The sequence below is a fragment of the Mobula hypostoma genome, chromosome 6 (genome assembly GCF_963921235.1).
Source record: "Mobula hypostoma chromosome 6, sMobHyp1.1, whole genome shotgun sequence".
Classification (NCBI taxonomy): domain Eukaryota; kingdom Metazoa; phylum Chordata; class Chondrichthyes; order Myliobatiformes; family Myliobatidae; genus Mobula; species Mobula hypostoma.
In genome coordinates, this window is record NC_086102.1 from 83,634,643 (window position 1) to 83,640,675 (window position 6,033).

A 6,033-nucleotide genomic window follows, 5' to 3' on the forward strand; every position below is an offset into this window, starting at 1 on the left:
GAAATCCTGCCCCACCATGGTTGTTCTGTGGAATGAGAGGTTTCATCAGCCTACAGCACAACACTGGGCAGGTTTTTGTGCTGCTGTTATTTAGAGTCATAGAGCAATACAGAATGGATACCGGGTCTTCAGCCCTTCAAGTCCACACTAACCATGCTGCCCATAAAGCTCAACCCAAGTGTCTGTGGTGGCCCATATCCCTCCTGGCCTTGCCCACTCCAACTGATTCTATTGTAGCTTCCTCAACCACTTCCTCTTCAACTTGTTCCATATACTCACCACCCTCTGTATGGAAAAGGCTGCCCATCGGGACCCTTTTAAATCTTTCCTCATTGTCCCTGTGGCCAAGTTGTGAAGGCGTTTGTCTAGTGATCTGAAGGTCGCTAGTTCGAGCCTCAGCTGTGGCAGCGGGTTTGTGTCTTTGAGCAAGGCACTTAACCACACATTGCTCTAGTGTCTGTGCGAAGAGTGGTGCCCCACACAGACTTCCAATCTGTGCCTTGTAAGGCATGAAAATGCCCGACGCAGGCCTCTCATGGTCTGAGGCGACGATCCCTCGACATTCCCCTCCCTCATTACCCCCTTGTTTTAAACTCACCTACATTATGGAAAAGACTTGTCATCCACCTTAACTATGCCTCTCATATTTTAAGCATTTCTGTAAGGTCACCTTTCATTCTCCTATGTTCCAAGGAATAAAAACTGTTGAAAACACGAGAAGTATGGTAGAAGTTCTGGGTGCCTGGGGGCATGAAGTGCGTGAAGTTGCCATTACTAGGGAGAAGGTTCTTGGTAATCTGAAAGGTCTGAAGGTAGATAAGTCACCTACCAGATGGGGTGCACCCCAGAGTTCTGAAAGAGGTGGCTGAGGGGATTGTGATGATCTTTCAAGGATCAGTAGGTTCTAGAGTGGTTCAGGAAGACTGGAAAAATGCAAATTTCACTCCACTCTTCGAGAGAGAGAGAGAGGCAGAAGAAAGGAAACTATGGGCCAGTTAGTAGCTAGTCTGACATCAGTGGTTGGGAAGATGCTGGAGTCGATTATTAAGGGAGGTCTCGGTACTTGGAGGCACATGATAAAATAGGGCATAGTCAGCATGATTTGCTCAAGGGGAAGATCTTACCTGACAACTCTGCTGGAATTCTTTGAAGAAATAACAAGCAGTATAGACAAAGGAGAATTGGTTAATGTGTACTTGGATTTTCAGAAGGCCTTTGACAAGGTGCCACACACGAGGGTGCTTAACAAGCTACGAGTGCATGATATTACAGGGAAGATTTTAGCATGGATAAAGCAGTGGCTGATTGGCAGGAGGCTAAGAGTGGGAATGAAGGGAGCCTTGTCAGGCTGGCTGCCAGTGACCAGTGGTGTTACACAGGGCTCTGTGTTGGGACCAATTCTTTCTACATTAGCAACACTTTCAGTACACTGGATGAACTCAGCAGATCAGGCAGCATCAGTTAGAAAACAATAAGTCGACGTTTCGGGCCAGAACCCTTTGTCAGGACTGAAGAATGAAAGATGGGGAAGGATTTGAAGAATGCTTGTAGCTTCAGTTGAAAGACCAGTGATTTGGAAGACAAAGGGCTGGGGGAGGGGAAGCATTGACGTCATAGCCCTTGAAAACAATGGGTAGTAGAAGAAGGAGGCGGAACCATGAGGGAGCTGGGGGAGGGGATAGAGTGACATAGGGATAGAAGAAAGGAGGGGGAGGGGGAGGGAATTACCAGAAGTTGGAGAATTCTATGTTCATACCAAGGGGCTGGAGACTACCTAGACGGTATATGAGGTGTTGCTCCTCCAACCTGAGTTTAGCCTCATCATGGCAGTAGAGGAGGCCATGTATGGACATACCTGAATGGGAATGGGAAGCAGAGTTGAAGTGGGTGGCTACCGGGAGATCCTGTCTGTTGTGGTGAACGGAGTGGAGGTGCTCGACGAAGCGGTCCCCAATCTGCGTCGGGTTTCACCGATATAGAGGAGGCCGCACCGGGAGTACCGGATGCAATAGATGACCCCAACAAACTCACAAGTGAAGTGTTGCCTCACCTGGAAGGACTGTTTGGGGCCCTGAATGGTGGCAAGAGAAGAGGTGTAGGGACAGGTGTAGCACTTACACTTACAGGGATAAGTGCCGGGTGGGAGATCCGTGGGGATGGACGTGTGGACCAGGGAGTCGCTGAGGGATCAATCCCTGCGGAAAGCGGAGAGGGGTAGAGAGGGAAAGATGTGCTTAGTGGTGGGGTCCTGTTGAAGGTGGCGGAAGTTGCGGAGGATAATGTGCTGAATCCGGAGGCTGGTGGGGTGGTAGGTGAGGACAAGGGGAAATCTGTCCCTGTTGTGGTGGCGGGAGGTTGGGGTGAGAGCTGAAGTGCAGGAAATGGAGGAGATGCGGGTGAGGGCATCATCGATCACCGTAGAAGGGAAACCATGATCCTTAAAGAAAGAGGACATTTGAGATGTCCTGGAACGGAAAGCCTCATCCTGGGAGCAGATACGGCAGAGACGGAGGAACTGGGAATAGGGAATGGCATTTTTGCATGTGACAGGGTGGGAAGTAATATACCTAGTAATGTACCTCGACTATACCTCTTCCCACCCCGCCACATCAAAAATGCCATTCCCTATTCCCAGTTCCTCCGTCTCCGCCGTATCTGCTTCCAGGATGCTGCCCAACCTGCTGAGTTCATCCAGCATACTGAAAGTGTTGCTCTGATCACAGCATCTGCAGATTATTTTGTGTTTTCTTTCTACATTATATGTCAATGATTTGGATGATGGAATTGATGGCTTTGTTGCAGAGTTTACAGACAATAAGATGGGTGGAGGGGCAGGTGAGGAAGTAGAGAGGCTATGGAAGGACTTAGACAGATTAGGAGAATGAGCAAAGAAATGGCAGATGGAATATAGTGTTGGGAAGTATATGGTCATGCACTTTGGTAGAAGAAACGAAAGGGTTGACTATTTTCAAGTCAAGTTAAGTTTTTTGTCATTTTGACCATAAGCTGCTGGTACAGTACACAGTAAAAATGAAACAAGGTTCCTCCAAGACCCTGGTGCTACATGAAACAACACAAAACTACACTAGACTGTGTGAGACAGCACAAGGCTACACTAGACTACGTAAAACAACATAAAAACTGCACTAGACTACAGACCTGCACAGGACTGCATACAGTGCAGGGCAGTACAATAATTAATAAACAAGACAATAGGCACAGAGGAGAAATTACAATATAATAATGATGTAGATGTCAGTCTGGACTCTGAGTATTGAGGAGTCTGATGGCTTGGGGGAAGAAACTGTTGCACAGTCTGGTCATGAGAGCCCGAATGCTTTGGTACCTTTTGCCAGATGGCAGGAGGGAGAAGAGTTTGCGTGGGGTCCTTCACAATACTATTAGCTTTGCGGATGCAGCGTGTGGTGTAAATGTCTGTAATAGCAGGAAGAGAGACCCCGATGATCTTCTCAGCGGACCTCACTATCCGCTGCAGGGTCTTGCGATCCGAGATGGTGCAATTTCTGAACCAGGCAGTGATGCAGCTGCTCAGGATGCTCTCGATACAACCTCTGTAGAATGGGGTGAGGATGGGGGGGCGGGCGGGCGGGTGGGAGATGGACTTTTCTCAGCCTTCGCAGAAAGTAGAGACGCTGCTGGGCTTTTTTGCTATGGAGCTGGTGTTGAGGGACCAGGTGAGAGTCTCCGCCAGGTGAACACCAAGAAATTTGGTGCTCTTAACGATCTCTACGGAGGAGTCATCGATGTTCAGTGGAGAGTGGTCGCTCCGTGTCCTCCTGAAGTCAACAACCATCTCTTTTGTTTTGTTCACATTCAGAGACAGGTTGTTGGCAGAGACAGGTTCTTTCCATTTTCAAAATGGAGAGAAAATACAGAAAAACTGAGGTCTAAACGGACTTGGGAGTCCTTGTGCAGGATTCACTAAAGTTGAGTTTACAGGCTGACTCTGAGGTGAGGAAAGAAAATGCAATGTTAGCATTCATTTCAAGAGGACTAGAATATAAAAGCAAGGATGTAATATTGAAACTTTATAAAGCACTGGTGAGGCCTCACTTGGAGTATTGTGAGCAGGTTTGGGCCCCTTAGAAAGGATGTGCTGAAGCTGGAGAGGGTTCGGTGGAGGTTCTGGAAAATGATTCTAGGATTCAATGGCTTGTCATATGAAGAGCATTGATTGGCTCTGTGCCTGTATTCACTAGAATTCAGAAGAATGAGGGGTGACCTCATTGAAACCTATCAAATGGTGAAAGGCCTTGATAGAGTGGATGTTTCATATGGTGGGAGAGTCTAAAGACCAGAGGAGACAACCTCAGAACAGAGGAGCATCCTTTTAGAATGGAGAAGAGGAAGCATTTCTTCAGCTAGAGAGTGGTGAATCTATGGAATTCTTTGCCATAGGCAGCTGTGGAGGCCAAGTCTTTGTGTATATTTAAGGCACAGGTTGATAGATTCTTGATTTGTCAGGGCATGGAGGAGTGCGGGGAGAAGGCAGTTGATTGGGGTTGAGAGGAATATTGGATCAGCCTTGATGAAATGGCGGAGCAGGTACAATGGGCCGAATGGCCTAATTCTGCTCCTGAATCTTATGGTCTGGTGAAACTCTGCCTTTAACTCAGATTTTCTAGTCCTGGCAACATCCTCATAAATCTTCCTTGCACTTACCATTTTAACCATGTCTTTTTTTGTTACAGGGTGCCCAAAACTGTACAAAATACTCCATGTGCTGTCTCTTTCTCAACTTGTACAACTGCACAATAGTGTTCCAACACCTATACTCATGATCCTGACTGATGAAGGCTAGCATGCTAACTGCCTTTTGCACCACTTTGTCTACCTGTGACACTGCTTTCAACAAACTATACACTTGTATTCCTCCATTCCATTACACTCCCCAGTGTCCCACCATTCATAATACAAGTTATGAGTTTCCAAAATGCACAACCTCATACTAATCTGTATTGAAATTAACTGCCAAGAGAGAATCTGCAGATGCTGGAAAGCCGAGCAACACACACGAAATGCAGGAGGAACTCAGCAGGTCAGGCAACATCTATAGAAAAGAGTAAACAGTCAATGTTCATCAGGACTGGAGAAGAGAGGTGACAACGTGGGGGAGAGGAAGAAGAAGTATGGCGGGGGCGGGGATGAAGTAAAGAGCTGGGAATTTCAATTGGTGAAAGAGATGAAGAGCTGGAGAACAGCGAATTCGATGGGAGAGAACAGAAGGCTGTGGAAGAAAGATAAGGGGAAGAGTACCAGCATTTAACTGATGTAGGTCTCAGACAAGAGAAAGAATGCAAATGCTGGAAATGCGAGCAATACACACAAAATGCTGGAGACACTCAGCAGACCAGGCAGCATCTGTGGAAAAAAAGTCCAGTCGACGTTTCAGGCCAAAACCCTTCGGCAGGACTGAAGAAAAAAAGCTGAGGAGTGGATTCAAAAGGTTGGGGGGGGGGGAGGGAGAGAACCACCGGGTGATAGGTGAAACCTGGAGGGGGAGGGATGAAGTAAAGAGCTGAGAAGTTGATTGATGAAAGAGACAGAAGTCCATGGAATAAAGAAAAAGGGGGGAGGAGCACCAGAGGGAGTCGATAGGCCAACAGGGAGATGAGGTGAGAGAGGGGAAAGGATTTGGGAAATTGAGAAGGAGGGGTGCATTATCGCAAGTCTCAGAAATCAATGTTCGTGGCATCAGGCTGGGGGCTACCCAGATGGAATATAAGGTGGTGTTCCTCCAACCTGAGTGTGGCCTTATCATGACAGTGGAAGAGGCCATGGATGGGCATATCGGAATGGGACGATGAATTAAAATGGGTGGCCACTGGGAGATCCTGCTTGTTTTGGTGGACGAAGTGTAGATGCTTGGTGAAGTGGTCTTCCAATCTACATCGGGTCTCACCAATGTACAAGAGGCCACGCCGGGAGCACTGAACACAGTAAAAGACCCCAACAGACTCTCAGATGAAGTGTCGCCTCACCTGGAAGGACTGTTTAGGGCCCTAGATAGTA